General features: G+C 36.8%; 1 protein-coding gene across 1 annotated transcript in view; it reads left to right on the top strand.

Moving 5' to 3' along the window:
- Positions 1–24,394, top strand: part of TMEM178B (transmembrane protein 178B) — a 441,133-nt gene that overhangs the window by 55,783 nt on the left and 360,956 nt on the right. The gene's annotated exons all lie outside the window — the stretch shown is intronic.

Raw genomic sequence — 24,394 nt, 5'->3', positions numbered from 1 at the left:
AATTCAACTCCAATCCGTGCCTCCTAACTTTGAATCTAGTACCTTTTTCTGTTTTGTTGCTATATTATCCAAACTGATGATTTAGCAAATAAGATTTTTTTTTAAGACAGCATGAGTCAAGAGGAACTAGTTTCATGTCTTGACTGAGATACTTCTTAGTTATGTGTCCCTTGGGAAGGTTTTGTGTCTCAGAGGATAATGTATCTGCAAAATGGGAAGGGGCAATACTACACTTCGTGTACTCTAAATTCTCTTCCATTTTAATTTATTGTATCTCTTTTAAAATATTTATCACTTATTTTTAAAATTCAAAAGAAAATATTGAATTCTAAGTACTTTCTTTCCCCCTTGCCCATTCCCAATCCTCTGAGAAAGCAAGCGATATTTCAATTATACATGTGAAATCATGCAAAATCTGTTTCCATATGGCACCAAAACAAACTAGAAAAATAAAATGACAAAGCTATATTTCAATTTGCACTCAGAGTTCATCAGTCCTTTCTCTGGAAATGAATATGATTTTTAATCATGAGTCCTTTGGAATTTTCTTAGATCACTATATTGATCAGAGAAACTAAATTTTTCATAGTTGGTGGTCATCATTATAAAACCATTGCTACTGTGTACAATGATCACCTGATTCTGCTCACTTCACTTTGCATCAGTTTGTATTGAACTTCTCATGTGTTTCTGAAACAATCGTCATTGTCAATTCTTATAGCACTTGAATCACATGATCACAATCATATACCATAATTTGTTTAATCATTCTTCAACCTATGGACATCTCAATTTCTCAACCTTTGCCATCACAAAAATAGTTGCTATAAAGATTTTTTTTATTATAATTACTTTTCCTTTTTCTTTGATCTCTTTTGGGGACTTAGTGGTATTGCTGAATCAAAGGGTATGCACAGTTTCATAGCCTTTAGGTAGAGTTGAATGGTTGACCTAGTCCACCAATGGTTCATTAATATATTTGTTTTCTTTCATCCCTTCCATCATTTATCATCTCAGAACAATATATAATGATTGCAATAAATTAACTTTTAATTTGCATTTCTTCATTCAGTAGTGATTTAAAGCATTTTTTTTTTAGTTTTTTGCAAGGCAATGGGGTTAAGTGGCTTGCTCAAGGCCACACATCTAGGTAATTATTAAGTGTCTGAGGCTGGATTTGAACTCCTCACTCCAGGGCTGGTGCTCTATCCACTGTGCCACCTAGCTGCCCCTCGAGCATTTTTTGATATCACTATAGAGAGCTTTGGACATAGTCTTCTGAAAATTGCCTATTAATATGAGTTTCTTTTAATTCAGTAATTGTTAAATTTTCTAACTTAAATCCATTTTTTCATGTCAGTTTTTTTCTGATGAGATGTTTCACATTTTCCTTAAATTTGTTTCATTCTTTTGATTTTGCTTTATTGTTTTTTGATGTCTTATAGAGTCATTAGCTTCCACTTACACAATTAATTTTAAAGGAATTATTTTCTTCAGTGAAATTTTTTAATTCCTTTCCCATTTGGTGAATTCTGCTTTTTTTTTAGGTTTTTTTTGGCTAGGCAATGGGGTTTAGTGGCCTCCCCAAGTCCACACAGCTAGGTAATTACTAAGTGTCTAAGGCTGGATTTGAACTCAGGTACTCCTGACTCCAGGGCCGGTGCTCTATGAATTCTGCTTTTTAAGTTCTCTTTTTTTCTGGAAATTTTTATACCTTCTTTTCCAATTAGATCAATTCTGTTAAGGTGTTATTTTCTTTAGTTCTCTCTCTCTGTGTGTGTATGTGTGTCTTACCAAGTTATTAATTTTCACTCCTTTCTTTTCCTACTACTTCCTCTACCACTCATCTCTTTAACTTCCTCAGTAATTCCTATTGGGCATAGTTCAAATTAGCATTTTTCTTTGAAGCTGTAGTTATTTTTACATTGTTGTCTTTTTCTGAGCTTGCCTCTTGTTCTTCACTGCCCTCACAGTAGCTTTTTATAGTGAAGTTCTTTTTTGTTGCTTGCTCATTTTTCTAGCCTTTCTTGACTTTTAATTTTATTTTACAGTTGGGCCCTGCTTCCTTGGGAGCAGGGAAGATATTCTCCTAAATTTTAGGGTTTTTTTTTTTTTTGCTACTATTTTTCACAACAAGTTCTGGGAATTCCACAAGGACCCCTGCCCTGTGACTACTACAAAGATCCTCTGCATTATTTAGCTACAATTCAGGGCTGCCTATAGGCAAAAGAGTTGCCAGTCAGCATCAGCTGCACCAAGTGCTAGTAAAGGCTCCCTTATAATCTCTTTCTGACCATTTGTCAGTCCCAGTCTTTGGTTTGAAAATTCCCAAAGCTCTTGCTGCAGCTGTTATGGCTGTCTCCAAGGTCTTCTGCTCATGCTGCTACCACCACATGTGCTTCTGAGTTGGCTCCTAACTATTGTAACAGGCCTTTCCTGCCAATCTCCTAAATTATCCAGGCTGAAAAAATGTGTCACCCTGACCTTTTGTTGGCTTTTCCACTCTAAAATTTGATTTGAGACTTTATTTTGAAGTTGTTTGGAGGGGGATGTTGGGAAAGTTTTGCTTGGTTGTTGCCTCTAATCTGCCACCTCGGCTCCACTCTCCCCTTTTCATTTTTTAAATCTATAATTGCAGTTCTAATGCTTAATTTGGTGAACAGTATTTCACTCTGGAAAATGCTTCCATTTGTCCTTGTAAAAATTCTTTTTCTTTCATAAAACTGTTGCAGTAGAAATTCATATAATCCAAACATATGACTTTCTGACCATATGACCCATTGATAAAAAATTTAGACATTCTTAATCTATGGAAAGATAAAGCATACCATTGGGAATGGTGGTTGCCAGGGAAGGCTCTTTTTTCTGCTGAATCTATGATGCCAACTTTCCCCCACTTCCTCCTCCTTCACCTTACCCTTCTTTGACATCTTCCATTATCACTTATTTCCATACCTTTATTCTTCTTCTCTTGAGCCTGCATATTTACTGAATAACTATTGTAGGTATAACCTGGTAATTCAGAATTTGGTCCTTGGACTTGTGGGTCTCAAAAAAAAATTCCATGAAAAGAGTTTCAGGATCTGACTTTATCCCATCAAAATAAAGATATTCCTTCCCCCAATCATGCCAAGACTTCTTATCTACACATGAAATCAGTAGTTAGTGAGGAAGGGAAGGGAGAAGTAGGGAGAACTGGAAGAGACCTTCGAGGTCATTTAATCTGCTCTTTTAAAAATGAGGAGAAGAAGGCTCATCGAGGTCCTGGTATCATAGATCTAGAAGTAGAAGGGATCTCAGCATCCATTGAGTACAACTCCCTCATTTCTAATAAGGTCAAGTGGATTACCAAAAGTCATTCAGATTATAATTTTAGGATTTGAACCTTGGCCCACCTAGGAACAAAATCAACATTCTTCCCTACATTGCCTCCAGATGTAGATTCCATCTGTCTATTTCAATGTGAATTCTTAAAGAGTTAAGAAATTAAACTTCGGATTTCTTTTACTTATTTGATTCACAAATAGAACACCACAGTAATATAATTTTCTCTATAAATAGGCATCTGGTTAATTTTCTTCCTCATTTATAATGGCTTCCTCTAAGTTAAAGCTGCTGAGGAAAAATTTGATAGAAAATAAAACAGTTCTATGAAACTATTTCTTGCCTCTTTTAGAGAGGAGCTCTAAAAACAATCCATTAGACCATTAAATTTTTAAAAATTTCTTTTTTTCTATGAATGAAAATCTATTTTCTTTCTTTTGAACTCACTACTCTTCTCCTGCTGGAAAAATATAAAATAAAATAAAATAAAATAAAATATATATAATAAATATGCATAAGTAATTACAATTTTTTTCCCCACATTGACTATGTCAAAAAAAAAACAAAACCCCAAACCAAACCAAACCCATATCTCATTCTTTTCTTTGAGGTCATTATCTCTCTGTCAGGAAATGATTAGCATAGATTGTGAGAGTCCTCTGTAATCATAGTCAACCATTGTATTATGTACCAGTTAATGCTAGGATCTCCAATTTGAATTGCTTAATACATGGGATTCCTTTTACAAAAATTATGTTGAGTGGTTATCCAGAGATTTCCAGTGACATATTATTTATTGAAAGAATTCTTTGCTCTACAGAAGGATTCACATTAAAGTTCTTTGAAAATAGTGAGCAAACAATAAATTTTAAATAGAATTCATTTTTAAAACATTTTAACATTTTGTTTTCCAATTATATACAATAGTAATATGCACCCATCATTTTTTGCAAGGCTCTGAATTCCACAATTTTTCCCCCCTCCTCCCTTCCCCACCCAGAGAAGACTGTCTGACAGTCTCTACATTGTTTCCATGCCATACATTGATGTAAATTGAATATTATAAGTGTAAACATAAGAATAAACATACCCCCCCCCAAGAAGATGAGAAACCTCAAGAATAGAGAGAGAGAGAAAAAAAATTGTACTTCAGTCTGTGTTCAGATTTCAATTGCTCTGTCTCTGGGGTGAGTTGCTTTCTTTATCATAAGTCCACCAGAGAAGTGGCTTCAATATTTTTCTCTCAGTTGCTATTACTAGCTGTACCTCCACTCTATTCCTCCCCACTCTCATTTATTCTATTTTCTCTCTCCTTTCATCCTAGCCCTGTCCAAAAGTGTGTTGAATCTGAGTACCCTCTCCCTTGATCTTCCCTCTCTTCTATCACCTATTCCCCCCTTCCCTCCCCCCATTTCCCCTCATCCTGTCCCTTTCCTTCCATCCTTCTCCGGGGCAAGACAGATTTTCTCACCCTATTAAGTGTGCATGTCATTTCCTCCCTGAGCCATTTCTAATGAGAATAAAGGCTCACTCATTCTCCCTTGCCTTTCCCCCTCCACTCCATTGAAAAAGCTTTTTCTTGACTCTTATGTGAAATCTCTCAGCTTCTTCTTCATCTCCTTTTCCTTCCTCCCAGTACTTTCTACCATTGCCCATTGACTCCATCCCTTTACCACACCATACCATTATATTCCGCTGCTTCCTATGTCTTGTCTATATATTCTCCTTCTAAAGGCTCTTATAAATGAGAAGGTTCATATGAATTATCAATATCTTCTTCCCATGCAGGAATACAAGCAGTTCGACATCATCAAGTTCCTCATAGTTAGTCCCTCTCTTCCACTCCCTCTATGGTTCACCAGAGTCCTTTACTTGGAGATAAACTTTCTGTTCAGCTCTGGTTGTTTCAATAGGAAAGTTTGACAGTCCCCTGTTTCATGGAAAGTTCACCTTTTGGGGGCGGAGCCAAGATGGCAACAAGAGAGGATCCTCTCTTAGGTGCTCTCTCATAAAACTTCTAAACTAAGGACTCTAACTAAATTTTCAAGAGACAGAACCCACAGAGGGACCCAGGGAGGCAGTTCTCCTACTCAAGGTAACCTGGAAAAGAGCAGAAAGGCTCTGGTCCCCAGGGTTGGAGGGATGGCCTGTCAGAGGGGTGGCCTGGGAGCGAAAGAACTTCAGCCTCCGCGAGGCAGCCCCAGGGCGCTGGGAGCCACGGCTCACAGCAGCCAGGGGTCTCCTGAGCTACACCCCTGGGGAGCACCAGGCACAAAGTGGGAGAAGAGCAGGGGATCTCTGCCAGAGTGAGCACATGAAGCCCAGCCCTTAGGGCACACAGCCTTTCAGTAGCCCAGATCCAGGAACAGAAGCAAGCAGAGCTGGTAAGCAGGAGCCCCCAGGGCATGAGCCCATTGAACCTAGGGAGTCCAGTGAAGAGAGACTGCAGAGCTCTGTCCTCTGCCTCTGGAACAGGACTCTAGGGCTCTGACCACATTCAGATCCTGATTGCAGTCTAAGCCCCCCCATAGAACAGCAGGGCCCCCCCACCTCAGCCCCATGGCAGAGGGGGGCACATATGGTCATTCACAGACCAGGAGGAAGGACAGAGCCTCACACAATGAGATCCTTGTGGGAGTGTCCCAAAAGCTCAGGAAGCACCCCAAAACCAGGCTCAGGCTGGGAAAATGAGCAAGCAGAGAAACAAGAGGAACACCATTGAGAAATATTTTGCATATGAGCCCAAGAAGGATCAAAATACTCAGTCTGAAGATGAGGAAGCACAAGCTCCTGCATCTAAAGACTCCAAGAAAAACAGAAATTGGGTTCAGGCTATGACAGAGCTCAAAAAAGACTTTGAAAATCAAATGAGGGAGTTAGAAGAAAAACTGGGAAAAGAAAGGAGAGAGATGCAGGAAAAATAAGTCAGCAGCCTAGTCAAGGAAATCCAAAAAAATGCTGAAGAAAATAGCATGCTAAAAACCAGCTTAGGTCAAATGGATAAAAACAGTTCAAAAAGTAATTGAGGAGAAGAATGCTTTAACAATCAAAATGGGCCAGATTGGAAAAGAGATAAGAAAACTCTGAGGAGAACAACTCCTTCAGACAAAGAATGGAACTCAGGGAGATTGATGAATTTACGAGAAACCAGGATTCATTACTTCAAAACCAAAAAAAAAAAAAAAAAATGAAAAATTAGAAGAAAATGTGAAACATCTCATTGAAAAAAGCAACTGATATGGAAAACAGACTTAGGAAAGATAATTTAAAAATTATTGGAATACCTGAAAGTCATGATCAGGAAAAAAGTCTTGACATCATTTTCAAAGAATTACTACAGAAAAATTGCCCTGATATTCTAGAAGCAGAGGGCAAAATAGAAATGGAGAGAATCCACCGATCCCCCCAAGAAAGAGATCCCCAAAAACTAACCCCTAGGAATATTATAACAAAGTTCCAGAACTCCCAAGTCAAAGAGAAAATATTACAAGCAGCCAGAAGGACACAATTCAAATATCGTGGAGCTGCAGTCAGGATCACACAGGACTTAGCAGCAACTACATTGGAAGCTTGTAGGGCTTGAAATATAATATACCAGAAGGCAAAAGAGCTTAGAATGTAACCTAGAATGAACTACCCAGCAAGGCTGAATGTCCTCTTCCAGGGAAAAAGATGGACTTTCAATGAAGGAAGGGAATTTCAAATGTTCCTGTTGGAATGGCCAGAGCTGAACAGAAGGTTTGATCTGCAGATACAGGACTCAGGTGAAGCATGGAGATTGGAGGAGAGGGGGGAAATATGAGGGACTTGATGATGATGAACTGCATGTATTCCTGCATAGAAAAATGACACTGATAATACTCATAGGAACCTTCTCAGTTAATAGAGCAGGTAGAAGGAGCTTTTATAGTTGAAGCACAGGAGAAAGCTGAATTTGAAGATAAAATATGGTATAAAAATGGAGTCAATAGAAAAAAAGGGAAATGTGATGGGAGAAAGAAAAAGGAGAGGGGGAATAGGCCAAGATATCTCATATAATAAGTTTTTTCTTTATTACAATGAACTATTGCAATGATATGGAAGGGTGGAAGGCAAGGGTGAATGAGGGAATCTTCATTCTCATCAGAGGTGGCTAGGAGAGAAAGCAGAATATATACTCAATGGGGTATAGACATCTGGAGTAAGAAGGAGAGAGGGGGGACAGGGGGAAGGGGGGGGAATGTGAGTGATGGAGGAGAGGGTGGACCATGGGAGGAGAGTGGTCAGATATAATACATTTTCCTTTTTACTTCTTGCAAGGGGCTGGGATTGGATGGCCTGTCCGGGGCCATAGGGCCAGGTGGATGCTGGGCCTAAGGGGTGGTAGGGGGGATTGGGGCCTTTTGGCCCCAGGACCAGGGATCTGTCTGCTGCGCCACTCAGCTACCCTACAGCAGAGTCAGAGTGAAAGGAGAGAGAAAATATAGTATATGGTAGTGGAGAAATACAAAAGGAGGGAGTTGCGATCAGCAATGGCAACAGTGGAAAAATATGGAAGTAACTTTTGCAATGGACTTATCATAAATAATGTGATCCACCTGCGACAGATTTGGTGTTGGAACAAAGACTGAAGCACATTTTTTTATTATTATTTGGGGGGGGGTGCAGGGCAAATGGGGCTGGGTGGCCCACCTGGAGCCGCATAGCAGGGTGATCTTTGGGTGTCTGAGGCTGGATTTGGACCCGGGTGCTCCTGGCTCAAGGGCCAGTGCTCTGTCTGCCACCCAGCCACCCCTACTATTATTACTATTTTATTTTATTTTGGGTCTTTTTTTTTCTTTTTTTAGTTTTTGCAGGGCATTGGGGTTAGAGTGGCTTGCATGTCACACGGCTGGGTGATTGTTCGGTGTATGGGGATGGATATGGGCTCAGGTGCTCCTGGTTCCAGGGCTGGGGCTCCATCCATTGTGCCACCTGGCCATACCTACAATTATTACTATTATTTTTTTTAATTTTATTTTTTCTCTCCCCTTTACTTTATCGCTCAAGCGAGTCTATATTTTGTGGGGGGAGGGCATATTCTGTTTACTCTTAAACAAGAATATTTTATTAATGTATAAAAAAACATTATTTGTACAAAAAGTGAATAAATAAATATAAAAAAAGTTCACCTTTTCCCCTGAAAGAGGATGTCCAGTTTTGCTGGGTAGTTGATTCTTGGTTGTAAACCAAGATCTTTTGCCTTCTGGAACATCATATTTCATTCCCTATGAACCCTTAATGTAGATGCTACCAGATCCTGTGTAATCCTGACTATGGAACCTCAGTAGTTGAATTGTTTGTTTCTGGCAGCTTTTAGAATTTTCTCTTTGATTTGGGAGTTTTGGAATTTGGCTATAATATTCCTGGAAGTCTTTCTTTTGGGATATCTTTCAGGGGGTGACTGGTGAATTCTCTTGATTTCTATTTTACCCTCAGCTTCTAGGATCTCAGGGCAATTTTGCTTGAAAATTGAAGAAATTGAAAAATGAAATTGAGGCTCTTCTCCTGGTCGTGGCTTTCAGATAGCCCAGTAATTTTCAAATTATTTCTTCTGGATCTGTTTTCAAGGTTGGTTGTTTTTCCAATGAGATATTTCACATTTTCTTCTAATTTTTGGCTTTTTATTTTTGGCAGAGTTTTATTTCTTCCTGCTTTCTTGCAAAGTCATCAGCTTCCTTTAGTTCCATTTTGCAATTGAAGGAGTTATTTTCTTCAGGGAGCTTTTTTAATCTCTTTTTCCAGCTGGCCAATTCTGCTTTTTAAGGCATTCTTCTCCTCATTTGCCTTTTGTTTTGCTTTTTCCATTAGGCCTAAACTGGTTTTTAACATATTATTTTCTTCAGTTTTTTTTTGTATAACTTTCACCAAGCTGTTGATTTGGTTTTCATGATTTTTCTGTATTGTTCTCATTTCTCCTCCCGATTTTTCCTTCATCTCCCCTAATTTTTTTCCAAAATCTTTTTTGAGCTCATCCATAGTCTGAGCCCATTTTCTATTTCTCTTGAAGGTTTTGGATACAGAAGCTTCGATTTTGTCATCATCTGAGTATGTGTTTTGATCTTCCATGGGATTAAAGTAATTCTCTATGGTCAGATTCTTCTTTTTCTGTTGTTCACTCATTTCCTCAGCCCAAGACTAATTTACAGCACTTCCAAGGCTTTGGGGTTGGTTTTGTTACACCCCACTGGGATCTTTCCTTTATTCCTCCAAGGTCTTATGCTCTCTAGTCTGTGCTTTGATATGTAGATGACCACAGCACTGCCCTCTGCCCTGGAGCTATAAGGAGAGATCCAGCTTGGTTATTTAGTATGGCAGCTCAAACTGCCATATGTGAGTGTAGGCAAACAGCAGAATTCTACCCCAGAGAGAGCAGAGAAATCTCTGCAGACTTCCCTTACTGTCTCTGGGGTGCAGGCTGCTTTCTCCAGATTCTCACTGCAGATTCTGCAGCCTGTGCTCCTCACTCCACACTCATTCTGGTGTAGCAGAGTTCTCTCACTGCCCCTTCAAGTTGTTGCTGGTGATCTCTAGGCTGGGCTGGACTGGACTGTGCCTTGGCTTTTTTTTCAATTCCCCAGTCCTGGTGAAACACACCTTTCCTGCAGAACTTCTAAGTTATCTTGGACTGGGAAAATGTATCACTCAGTCTTTCTGTGGGTTCTGCCCCTCTAAATTTTGGCTAGAGTCATCCTTTGTCTTTTTGGGGTTTGGGGGGGCAGAGTTCTTGGGAAATGCTGCCTTCACACTGCCATCTTGGCTCCATCCCCCCAAAGTGACTTTGTGAATTCATTTTTTTTGCAAGGCAAATGGGGTTAAGTGGCTTGCCCAAGGCCACACAGCTAGGTAATTATTAAGTGTCTGAGACCAGATTTGAACCCAGGTACTCCTGACTCCAAGGCCAGTGCTTTATCCATTACGCCACCTAGCCACCCCCTTGAATTCATTTTTTAAGAGTTGATTTATATAAAATTTTTTTAGGACCATATCTCTTTTATTTATTTATTTTCTGCAAGGCAATGGGGTTAAGTGGCTTGCCCAAGGCCACACAGCTAGGCAATTATTAAGTGTCTGAGGCCAGATTTGAACTCAGGTACTCCTGATTCCAAAGCTGGTGTTCTGTTCACTGTGCCAACTAACCGTCCCTGACCATACATCTCTTTTGCAAAGCAAGGCATCCTAGTAATATGAACAAGAAATTCATTTTAAGGCATAACCAATAGTGCATAATAAAATTAATTAACATTTACTCATTGTCTCCTCCAATGGTAATTGGAAACTCAGCCATAGAAACTTCAAGAATTTTCATGGAACTTTCAGAAACAACTCTTATTGGTTAATTAAATTTTCAAGAATATTGACTCATTTATGTAACTTTTGAATTGGTTGAGAAGGCTTTAAATAATATAAAAAGTTAAATACAAAAAGGTTCTTTAGAAGACAAGACTTTTGAACTATTTTCTTTTTCTTTCTTTCTTTTCTTTTTTTTTTTTGCAAGGCAATGGGATTAAGTGGCTTGCTCAAGGCCTCACAGCTAGGCAATTATTAAGTGTCTGAGGCCGAATTTGAACTCAGGTACTCCTGACTCCAGGGCCGGTGCTCTATCCACTGTACCACCTAGCTGCCTGAACTATTTTCTTATTCTTGTACAAATTTTCTTTTTTATATCAAACAATTGTCAACCAACATGAAAATTTCAGTATATGAAGAGAAAAAAGTAGACTATGAAATATGAAAAGTGGAATATGAAGCCAAATTCTATGACATATATGTTTTAAAATTTGTTTAGAATTAGACATAATAGCAACAGAATTGACATTTGTATGCTCATTTCACTCTTTATGACTTCATCCAAGTTTTCTCAGGTTTCTCTGAATTTATGCTATTTGTTATTTCATACAATGCAATATTGTTCCATTATATTCCTAGATCAAAATTTGTTCAACCACCTTCAGATTAATAAGGACCCTCTTTGTTTCTAATTCTTTGTTACCCAAAAAGTATTGCTATAAATAATTTTATAGTTTTTAGTTCTTTCATTCTGTCTTTGGCCTCTTTGGACTATATGTCTTACCTGGTGTTATTAGTTCAAGGAATATTTACAGTTTAATGACTTTTAGAGTGTAGTTTCTAATTGTTTTCCAAAAGAGTTGGATCAATTGATAGGTCTAGTGTATACTATTGTGATTCTCCTTCCACACTCTCTCAACAATTTCCATTTTCATCTCTTGGCTTCTTTTCTAGTCTGATGGCTATGAGACAGAACTTCAGGGTTGTTTCACTTACATTTTTGTTATTATTGTTTTGAAGCATTTTTCCAAATAACTATTGATAAATTGCATTTATTAATTTTAAATCTACTCATTCATATCCCTTTTTTATAGGTTGGAGAATGACTTAGTCATATATTTGTATTGAATTTTTATATATCTTAGATATCATATCTTTATCAGAGAAATTTGCAAAAAGGATTTTCCCTCAGTTAACTCTTTATCTTCTAATTATCTTAATAGATTTGGCATATACAAATTAATATAATCTAAGAACTGTCCATTTTTTAATGATTATCTTCTGTTAAAAATTCTCCTTGTACTCACATTTTTATTTTCTATGCCCACAGTCACACAAAGCCTGATTCTGGAAATAGGAGTGTCTTAGTCCATATTGGCTGAGGCACTTATGACAAATAACCAGAAATTAAACTTCTCAGTTAGTGGGCAAAAGCAACAGTTCCTTAGTACCTTTAAAACTGGAATCACAATCTAGGTCGGAGGTGAGACATAAATGTTAAAAATTAAAAAGAAAGTTGACTTTTTCTTTTAAATATGAGGTCTACTAATAATAGTGATGACATAAGTACTATGTGATTAACTACTGAATGAGTTAAGTTTTTCCATTCACTACCAATGACTTACCTTGATTTGAAAGGTCCAGTAAAGTCTAATCTTTCCTCACTCTTCACACAAAAATATTAACATTTTTTTGGTCTCATGGACCCCTTTGGCAGGTTGATAAAACTTCTCAGAATAATATTTTAAAATATATAAAATTATATATATATAATTATAAAACCAATTATATTTAAATAGTTGTAATTTTTTTTAAAAAAACAGGTTCATGGACTCCATTTTCAAGGATTCTTGAAGTGTCAAAGCAGATGTGGCAAATGACAAGGAATAGCATTTGGAAAACAGAATGGCAGATAGGACTTCATGAAGCTAATAGTAATCCTGTTATGGTGGACTGGGGTTTTGAGTTTCTGTTTTTCTTGGTAAATAGCCCTGGCTGCTGTACTACTAGATGGGATAATCCCTAATAACCATGATTGAGTCCTGCACTATTTATTGTCAGACAAGTACAGAATCCATCCAAGGGGAGTATATCTGAGTAATGATGATAACCCAGAAATATGAGTCTCAGAGACACATATTTTATCCTTTACAATAAAGTTTATAATCTCTCTCCACAAACCTAATAAGCATCTTTTGGGAAGGAAACTCAGGTTCCTTTCCTGTCAAGCAGGAGGAATTCAATGTCTATAGTAACTGCTGGAATCTTGTCTTCTTGTGAAAGGTTCAGCAAAACTTAGTCGCTACTCACTTCATAGTGTTACAACATTACTGTATACTAAACTCGTTTGAGTAAAGTCTAAACAAATACAGAAAAAGGACAGTTTGGTTTATGGTTTTATACATTTTGTTTATGTTATGCCCAAATTAAAATTTAAAAGTGGTCAGTGGTAGATTGAAGACAAATTTGGTATTGAAGAGATCTGAATCATATAGCAATTCTTTGATTTACTGAATATTTCTCCATGTGACTCAACTTCTTTACCTGTGAAATATGAGATGAAATCCTGTTTAAAACTAATGATTTGAGTTGGGAATTGACATGTTGATATTATTGATGTAAAGGAATCAAATTGATAATTGATTATGAGAATTGGGTAATTTGCTTCTAATGAAATGTGCATTCATGTTTGAATGGACAACAAGGTACACCATTCATGTAGATGATTGTTAGGAAGCCAGAATTAATAGAAAGCTCTGAGATGCTAAAGGTGTTTAAGAAGTATTTCTAGTTTATTGATTATACTTTTTATTGAGTGCTTATAGGAAACCATGGATAAAAATCATACAGAATAGAAACCCATTAGGGATTACCATCTACATCAGTGGAGAGAGAATTTGTACCCTAAGGAAATCACAGATTTACCATAGTGCCAGAGTATCTATTATGTATAAAATGTTTTGGAAATATCCCATTACAAGACTCACTAAAGGGAGCCTAGTTACAATCTTCAGCCAAGAGAAGTCTGTTGGTGCCACTAAATTGTTTTCTGTGGCCAATTCTTTTCCATCTGAGTTGCCTTGATCTCAAATCATTTCCAGGCTACAAGGAATATAGTTTTCTGAGATTATCATTTCTAAAGGGAGTTTTCAAATTTTCTCTCCATGAGCCTAGACTTTGGAACTTTACCTGTACAATGAGGACTGTGTTCCATTTGGCAAGGCTGTTTTAATTATCTTAGAATCAGAGCCAGTCATACAAGTCATCAGGCTAATTATATTAATTAACAAGCATTTTTAAGGACCTAGTATATACTAGTCATTATCCTTGACATTGGGGGAAAATGTCCAAAGTATTCAGTCCCTAAGCTTAAGGACTTATTCTACTAGGGGGTGGGAGAGAGGAGGGGATTCAACACAGTATAGTAAATATAGTGAAAAGTATAGGAAGGCTATTTAAATTTATAAAAAAATTAAATTTTCTAATAGCAGATACATTAATAAAACCATTAATATGCTAAATATAAATTATTCTTTTTATTTATTTATTTGAGTAGAGCTCCAAGGACCTCTACTTGCCTGCATTTCTTTCTCCATACTAGAACAAATATAACAAACATCTATTATGTACCAAAATATGAAAAACACCTGTTGAATGTTCAAAGGGAGGAACAAAATAAATGTCAAACACAATGAAAGAAAGAGGTATAGCAAGGTCAAGAGCCAGGAATAGAGGTCATGGATGCTTCTGCCTATCCCTGGGCTATAGCAAGCACCTGGCCATGTGAATGAGAGAGTGATTGCATGGCACTTCTGGATTCTGTTGCAGAATCAATAATTTAAGGGAAGGGAACAGAAAAAAAAAAAAAGAAAGAAAAAGACCTACTGTGCTTAAGGAAAAGTTATCCAATATGGAATTAGGAGCAAGGGATGGAGGGCAGAAAAGAGAATGGTATTTAGGAGCAGAAACCAGGTAAAGTTCATTGAATGAATGTTCAGGTTGTGAGACTCTTGGGTATTTGTCCTTTGTTTCTGTGTGTGGGAGTCACTGATCCCCTAGAAAAGATAATTGGAAGCACATGTGGACAGGACATATTTCCCCCAGAGATCTATATGATTATGCTATTCCATGACCAGAGTCAGGTTATGTTAATTTGTGGAGTTGTCTTTCAGAGTCAGTCTAAGAGTTATAAACCTAAATCTGTTGGCTGAGCTGATTTTTCCATTCTACAAGAGGACCGTGATATGGACACTGAGACGTGACCATGAATAAATCATAGACTTTACTTATGAGGCAGTTTTGTGGTATAGTAGATGAAATGTACTTAGAGTGAGGAAAATCCGAGTTCTAATCCTGCCTCAGATATATACTAGGACAAGATGCTTAACCTCTTTCAGCCTCAGTTTCTTCTTTTGTAAAACTGGCGTAAAAATAGCACCTACTTCCCAGGATTGTTTTGAGGATCAAATGAGGTAACATATGCAAATCTCTTTGCAAATTTTAAAGCATCATAAAACTTAGCCATTATTATCACCTTCCAGGAATAAAAGGGGATGTGAGACATATACACAAATAACTAAAGTATAAACTACACATAAGTATGTCAGAGACATACAAGGTTTTATGAGATGTAGAAATTTGCCTTGCTGCATTTGTTATACTTCTATCATTTTGACATTTTTGCTAATTCTGATGCATCTTTCCTCAATTCCAATGGTATATAATAGAAGAAAAATTGAATTTGGACTCAGAGGACCTGGGTTCAAATCTACTACTTAGTGACCTTGAGTAAAATAATTTGAATTTTTAGCCTCAGTTTTCTCATCGATTAATTGGAGATGTTAGATTAGATCAATAGTTCCCAACCCATGGGTCCACAGAATTATTAATGAGGGGTTCATGTTCAGACATATTTTTTTAAACAAATGGATACTTATAATACAATTGCTAGTAGATAGGGGATTTGATATTAAAAAGGAGTCCTCACAGAAAAGGTGAGAACTGCTTTCTTCTTGAACTGTATCCTTTCAAGATCTAGCTTTAAATCTTATCTTTTACTCTCCAAATTATTATGATTTTTATCACATTCATGCTCCTCTGGTCTAGTTGAAATTGCAAACTTAACTTTTGACTTCAATATTGATCAAGTTTTCACTCTGTTAGGTGCTTGGAGAGAGGCAAACTTTGAATGATACATGATCTATGTCCTTCTACAACTTCCCTTTTATAAGGGAGATGGGAGAGACACACAATTTAAAGACCTTTCCCTTTTTGTTTCTCTGTAATACCTTGTTGATATTCAGCAAATACTTTTATTCACATGTTTAAAGCATTTGCTAAATGTGCCTAAGGGGCTCTTATAACTTCTTAGCATTTGAGAGAGGAGTGTGAGACTATAAAAAACAATGATGATGCCTTGAAATTCAAGCCATTGTTATCACTCCTAACTCTATTTTGGGGAGGTTATCTTTTCTAGTTCATTTTACAGATGAGAAAACTGAGGCAAAGAGGGTAAAGTGACTTGCCCAGAGTCACAAAGCTAGTAAGTGTCTGAGAAAGGATTGAATTCATAAAGATGAGTCTTCTTGATTTCAAGCCCAGTGCTCTATTCACTGCACCAACTAGCTGCCCTTCTGAACTCAACCAGAATCACATAAATGGTAAGATGTGGAGGGGTAAGCTTAGACTCAGAAGAGTATTCTTGTAGTTTTGCTTTTCTTTCAAGATTAAGGGACTTACATGTAACACTATTGTTCTATTAGAAACCAGGAGGGATGGGAATTCAGGGAAGCCTGGAGGGATTTGCATGAACTGATGCTGAGTGAGATGAGCAGAACCAGAAAAATACTGTACACCCTAACAGCAACATGGGGGTGATGATCAACCTTGATGGGCACGCTCATTCCATCAGTGAAACAATCAGGGACAATTTTGAGCTGTCTGCAATGGAGAATACCATCTATGTCCAGATAAAGAATTGTGGAGTTTGAACAAAGTCCAAGGACTATTTCCTTTAATTTAGGAAAAAAAAACCATGGTATCTTATTGCCTGACCTTGTTGCCACTTATACTTTATGTTTCTTCCTTAAGGATATGATTTTTCTCTCATCACACTCAATTTGGATCAATGTACAACATGGAAACAATGTAAAGACTGACAAATTGCTTTCTTTGGGGGGGTTGGGGGAGGGAAGTAAGATTAGGGGAAAAATTTTAAAACTCAAAATAAATAAAATCTTTAATAAAAAAAAGAATAAGGGACTTAGAATTTGGAAAAAAAGGTGGGTACATGGAAGAAGGAACCAAAGTGTTCAGAACAAAATTTAGTCTCAATTATGCATTTCCTTCTGACATATAGTATATGATATCATCATCATTATTATCATCAATTTTAAAAGCTAATTCATCATCTACTGTGCAAATAACTGTTCCAGACTACTAGGATAAAATGACCAGATTTCAGATCTTCACATCTCAAATACAGGGGAGAACTTTGTACCTGGAAAAGGGATGGGAGACGTCTGTGTAGCTAGAGAAGAATTCAATCTTAGGAAAGGTGGGTGGAGAAAAAGAAACTGCTTGAACAGAGAGGGAAGGGACTATCTAAAAAGATGATAAAACCCAGTGCAAAATTGTCTGGAAAGTGGAATAAGAAATTCAAGGACCGGGCTTTAACTAATAGTATTCTTCAATATTCAAAAAAAAGGAAGGAGAAAGAATAAAATATGTCGATAGGAAACATTTGGGAGTCAATTTAGGAGATACACAAAGTTGAACCTGAGGATTGTCCTTCCTAATGCAGGCTGCTTGATTACCCTTGAATAGAGATGAGTGAAAACAGATAAAATGGAATTATCAATGTACCAATAGAGCACCATCTTTTTCACGTGCTTGTAGACATATGTATTTTATGCTTGTCAGCTCCAGAGGGCCTTGGGAACACAAGGTTGGGTTACAAACAACATTGATTATGCAAAATAAATTACTTTCTGTCATTGGAAAAGTGTGCCTTATCTCTATCACAGAAACACTACCAGAGTCTAAGATGAAATGCTGATGTTCAGTGATGCAAGGAAATGCTGTATGGATTCCATAGACTCGTTTGAAAATGATTCCACGAATGTAAATGTATCATTTATCATAAGAGGAGACAAGGAATTATGGATATAGTTCTTTTTTCTTTCATTTTACCCATTATTTTTCTTCTTCTCTTTATCACTCTTTTTCCCCTTAAGAATTAAATAGCCCTGAGTGGAAAATAGATGCAGAACTATATATTATGACTTAGTAATGAATTTTTGGTCAAATGAAAACTTGTCTGCCTACTTATAAATGAACTATTGAGTTTCAAGAAAATAAAAATTTTTTGTTTAGGAATGACAGATTAAAACTCTAAAAGAGTTATCATGGAATTAAGAGAAAGTAGAATTGGATTCTGATTCTTGTTTTGTTCCAGACTAGCTATGTGACTTTGAATGGTTCTATGTCCTTATCTTCAAAATGAGCTGGGCTTGAAAATCATGCAACAGTGAAAAAAGCTTTAGGGTCATATGTCCTGGATGAAAATTCCAACTCTAATATTTAGTTTCTACTTTTGTGACCTTGGGCAGGTCACTGAATGTCCTCTAGGCACCCCCCCCCATTTTTAAAATGAGGGTGTTGGACCAGAGACCAATCTCTGCAATCATTTTCATCTTATGATGCTATCCATTGATCCCTTCTTATAGTCTTATATTCAGATTAACTGATAGTCTTCTATTCAAATTTCTATCAAGTTACACAATGAAGGTCCAAGTGAGGAATTCATCTATAGTGATGTAGGAATTCATCTATAGTATTTTTTAGGACTCAAAAGGAACAGAAATGTTTCTATCTCTTCTCTTACATTACCTCTTCTCTCCTAAACCACACAACATTCCTTGGATGTCTCTCCATTATTCAAACAGGAGATAGAAAGTGAAGAGTCCTCTGGAGCAGGTTCTACCCACAAGAAATAGTGAAATTCTCTCTAAGAAGAAAGAACATGAATAATCGTTGCTCTGGTTATCTCTCTTTCACTGTTAGTCATAAGCATGGATGTGGAGGGGTTCAGATGGGGATATGACTTGGAAATGAGCATCAGAAATTCTACCCATATCTAGAAGTAGGTATTTAAGTCGATTTTATATGGTTTCCAATGCTGGCATGTTCCAACAAGGTCAGCCCAAATCCTTATGGGAAATGTGATGTGGTATATGAGTTGGCAGATGGCAAGTAGAGCTCTGAGAAGCTTGTAGTGGTTGTGTGGGAGACACAACTATTCTCTAGAGCTTTCTTTGTTCCCTGGGGCAATCTTAACTTTCTTATTTCTGTGGTGGATCTCATATGCTAGATCCCTCACAAATTTGGTCTAGTTTAGAAAGCCACAGAGTTCATCTAACAGGAGATCTGAGTAGTGAAGACATGTCCTGGATCACAGATCTAGAACTAGAAAAGACTCTTAGAGGCTATTTAGTCCAATCCCCTCATTCTGTAGATGAGAAAACTGAGGTTCAGAGAGCCTGAATTACTTTAAAAAGACATAGATAATAAAGAGGAAAGCAGTATTTGAACCCAGATTCTCTGACTCCAAACTCAGCATTTTTTTCCCATTGTGCCAGAAAATCTTTCATGTTTGAATTTACTGGGGAAACATAGCACTGGGGAAAGACTTCCAAGTAGTGAGCATTTTCTTGAAAACCTTTTAAAAAAACAAAACAAAAACCTCTTCTTCCTCATTCCAACCCACAAAACTTCAAACACTTCTGTCTTATCAATGATAAGCAGGAAGAGGGAATGTGAGAAAACTCCTTGAACTTGTCTGAGCTATCCTGTATTTTAATCTCCTCTTATGTTTCTTTGTTTTGATGTAGGGTGACCATTGAGAAAAGAAATTTCAGAAGCCCTCTGTCTGGATGCTAATGAGTTGCTTCTTGTCAAAAGAATTCTACAAAAACACTCTTGAAAGGAATTCTGAGTTTGATTTAGGAGGCAGCCTTGATGCTTTGTTCAAATTCTGTTTTGGAGATTTGACACTCCTTGGGTATCTCCAATTATCTCAAAAGGTGTCTAGATGGTTTTTAAAAAATATTTATTCTCTTTTTATACAAATAATGTTTTTAAAGATGTTTTTGTAAAAGAAAAAACACTGTTTTTTTTTCAAAATAAAATTAATTTTAGTTCAATTTAGTTGAAAATAAATCCATCACCCAGTATTTTAAGGAGATGGGAGGTTGGGAAATATGAAGAAAAATATGAAGAGCTAGATTGGTCCTCACAACTCACACATGGTTGGGAATTGCAGCTCTCTAAGCCCTGGGAAGAAATGATGTGGCCCTGTGTCACAGAAGGTATGAAAGATCTCAGAAAACAAAAATTGCTGCTTTAATTACAGATGGCATTTGACAACCTCCTGGTGTGAGAGGTCAGCTTGCTAGAATGATGTTTCAACACTGGTAGATCAGAAATTCAATAGAAATGGTTAGAAAACAGTATCTTAAGACTTGGAGAAGGGTTGTGAGATTTCTCATAGTTCCTTGAGGGTTTCAGTAGGCACTATTGCAAAGTATTGTAGGATGCAGGATTACAGGAGCAAGCAGTCTAGTTGGGAAATAAGACACTTGCATTTAAAAAGATAATAATATAAGGGAGATAACAGATTAATTGGGGATGACTGAACAAATTATGCAATTTGGATGCAATACAATACTATTGTCTATGAGAAATTATAAAAGGGATAGTTTTAGGGAAACTTAGGAAGATTTGTATGAACAAGTATGGAGTGAGATATGGGCAGAAGGGAGCAAACTCCAATAACAAAAACATTCTGCAGACAACCATCTTTGAAAGATTTAAGAACTCTGATCACTGCAATGGTCAATCATGATTTCAATGTAGAATGAGACATACATTTTTGAATATAGTCAGTGTGAGAATTACTTGACTACACATATTTGTTAGAAGTTTTTTTTCCCCTCAATGGGGATAGTGAGATATGGGAAGGAGAAAAAAATAATTACTTATTAATTGAAAAGTTTAAGAAATAGAGGGTAGTATATGTTAAATTTTAAATGAATGATATTGACACTATATTGTCTTGGAAAGGAGAGAGTAATCATAGGATCATAATAGAATGTAAGCTTGATGCAGGCAAGGCTTTTTAGTTTTTGTCTTTGAATTTTTAGTACCTTGGAATTATTAAAGGGATATTTTTAGAACTTGATAAAATAATAACAAAATTCATTTGAAAAGATCTAGAAAGATCCAGAATAGCCAGAGTAGTGATAAAAAGAGGTAGGAATAAAGGGGGAATATAATTTCTAGACCTCAATTTATAGTCTATTGAGGACTATTTGAAGTCAATCTAAAATAGTCCATCAAAAACACCTACTTTAAAAAATAAAAAAGTGGATCAACAGAATAGGATAGCAGGAATCAGAAATAATAGAACTTAATAACCTAGTGTTCAATAAAGGAAGAAACATAAATTGAATAAAATTTCAGAATTTAAAGGGACTTCAGATGTAATCTTGTCCAAATTTGAGCCAAAATATGAATTTTACCCATTTGTCCTTAAAAAGTGATCATTGGGGTGGCTAGGTGGCATAGTGGATGAAGCACCGGCCTTGGAGTCAGTAGTACCTGGGTTCAAATCCGATCTCAGACACTTAATAATTACCTAGCTGTATGGCCTTGGGCAAGCCACTTAACCTCATTTGCCTTGCAAAAACCTAAAAAAAAATTGAAAAAAAAAGTGATCATTTAGGGGCGGCTAGGTGGTGCAGTGGAGTGCCAGCCTTGGAGTCAGGAGTACCCGAGTTCAAATCTGGCCTCAGACACTCAATAATTACCTAGCTGTGTGGCCCTGGGCAAGTCACTTAACCCCATTTGCCTTGCAAAAAAAATCCTAAAAAAAGTGATCATTTACTTTCCACTTAAAATATCTCTAGTGACAGAAAATTGTTTATTCCCCAAGGTATCCCATTCTGAGGCAGCTAAGTGACATACTGGCTAAAACACTGGACTTGAAATCAGGAAGCTTCATTTTCCTGAGTTCAAATCGGACCTCAGACACTTGCTGTGTAACCCTGGGAAAGTCACTTAATCCTCTTCCTTTGAGATTTCTCTTCTGTAAAATGAACTGGAGCAGGAAATGGCAAACCTCTCCAGTATTTTTGCCAAGAAAACCTCAAACTGGGGTCATGAAAGTTGGACATGACTGAAGGGTATCAACAACAAAGCCCATTCTGTTTGTTTTTGTTATAAGGAAGATTTTCCTTATGTTAAGTCAAAATCTACTTCTTTGAGACTTCTACCTATATCTGGGTTCTGCCCCCTTAGACCATGGAGAACAAGTAGAATCCCTCTTCCACATGAAAAACCTTCAAATATAGGCTATCCCAAAAGTCTTAGTGCAGTTCCAAGCTATTAAAGCTTTAATATTTAAGCACCAACACTTTTGGGACAGATTATTTCCAAGACTATTCCATTATTGTCCCCTACCCCAAGACTTATCTTTTTTCAAGCTAACTAGCTCTTGTTCCTTCAATTGGAGGACTCCCATCAGTTGGAGGCAGTTAGTATTGAACCTGGAGTCCAGAAGACTTGAATTTAGATTTGTCCTTGAAGACTTACTAGTTTTGACTTGAGCAAGTCATTTAACTTCTGTTTGTTTCAGTTTTCTCAACTATTACACGTGAATAATAAAAGTACCTACTTTCCAGAGTTGTTAATAGCAAATGAGACAATATTGGTTAAAAATATTTTAGTATGGGGCCAAAATATGAATTTTACCCATTTGTCCTTAAAAAGTGATCATTGGGGTGGCTAGGTGCTGTAGTGGATAAAGCACCGGCCCTGGAGGCGTACCTGGGTTCAAATCTGATCTCAGACACTTAATAATTACCTAGCTGTGTGGCCTTAGGCAAACCACTTAACCCCATTTGCCTTGCAAAAACCTAAAAAAAAATACTTAAGTATGATGCCTGATATATTATAGGCACTATATATGCTAAGAACCTTTATCATCATCATCATGATCAATCAGTAGTTGGATGAGGTTGTTATGCATATGCTAGGTGATTAGTAAAAGTTTTTAAAGTAGAATTTAAATACTTTGTCCAATGTTAGAATCAAAAATATTGGCTAAATTCTCTTCAATGTACTTATTTATGCATCTTGATCGTCTGATCTAAAACACTCAGTTGTGCACCTTATTTGGCACATGACTTGATTGTAGGTCTTTCTCTGCCAAATAGTCCTAGATTATACCACATTTCTCCTCTAAGTCGGCTCTATGGTCCAGGCCAATAATTCCATTTTTTTTCCTCTTGCCCAGTCTCCAGCACTGAAGCTTGAGGTTGTTCACTTTTCTGAGTTGTTGAGCACAGAGTCTTAGATATTTTAGGAATGGATTTCTTTCTTGCTAGTACTTCTCTCTTATTTCTCTAATTAATGGAAAGGTAAGAGTATGATGAATGTCTATCCCCTTTGACCTATAACTTTATTATTTTTTTCCATTAGGGAGAAGAGGGCATATGGTAGATGTATGGGAATGGCTCATTGGTGCCTCCCTTACCTGTTCAATCTCCCTTCTACAATTCTCAGAGTTGCATTGATATATGTTTACAAATATGCACAGTGGGATACTGTTACCAAACATCTTTGTTTGTAAGCATAGAATACATAGCAAAGACAACTGAAAGACAGACAAATGGAAGGGTTTTCCTTATAAAGGTCTAGAAGTTAAACTTTTAAACACATCTATTGTTGCTTCACTTGGGGCATTTCATAACCAGGAAGATATCATAATTCCAGCTGCTTTGATTACAGCTTTGGAGAGTGATGGAGATAATGGAGACAATGTAGGGAAACCAAAAGCTAATTATCATGAACACCAAGAAGACATCAAGGTTTCTCACTGACCACCAACCCTTTCTTCTTAACCAACTGGGTCCATGGGAGATAGATTTTTCCCTAATCAAATAATGTTATGCAATTCCTCCAGAAATTGTGATTCTTTATGTAGATTCAAGACTTTGACTTGTTCTAATCAATGAAGATTCCTACTTTGAATGTGAGACTGACTGGATAACCCAAGCTACTAAGGATAGAGAGAAGACTTTTTTTAATCATTTGTCTATTTTAATGGTATTTTAACATGTCATATTCACACCATCCTTTGCCAGGAAACTTCTGTTTTTATAGCTTGTGGTGTGAAAAATCAAATTCTATTCGTTGCCATCTATAACTAAATGCTTATTTCCTATCTCCATCAGCCAATTACCATTTATTAAACACCTACTATGCTTTGATGTTTTTTTAAACACTGTCTTTTCCATCTGTGACATAGTGCTAGTAGTATAGGCTTTCTTATCCTTCTCCATGGTACCACTATTTTACAGTTTTCTTTTTATCATTTTTTGTCAATGTTTGCATTTTATCCCTTAGAATTTTTTTTAAAAAAAATTCTGTTTTTCTTGTCTGATCATTTCTTCCATGTTTGTTACTTTTCCTTAAGTCTTTCCTCCCTTTCTAGTTAGAAGATGAACTCACAGCAAATAAAATTTGACTACTTCAGGCAATAGAACAAACTATAAATCAGGTAGGTCACTAAAATAGTTTCCTCTACCTCCATGTCTTTTGGGTTATTACATGAACCAGTATGCCGTGGTAATGAGGCTGCTTAAAGGCAGTTCAGTGGCACAGTGAATGGAGTGTTGGGGCTAGAGTCAGAAAGACCTGA

Source organism: Macrotis lagotis, chromosome 7 (genome assembly GCF_037893015.1).
Source record: "Macrotis lagotis isolate mMagLag1 chromosome 7, bilby.v1.9.chrom.fasta, whole genome shotgun sequence".
Lineage (NCBI taxonomy): Eukaryota > Metazoa > Chordata > Mammalia > Peramelemorphia > Peramelidae > Macrotis > Macrotis lagotis.
Note: the sequence above shows the minus strand (reverse complement) of the source record. Positions and strands in the feature narration are given on the sequence as shown.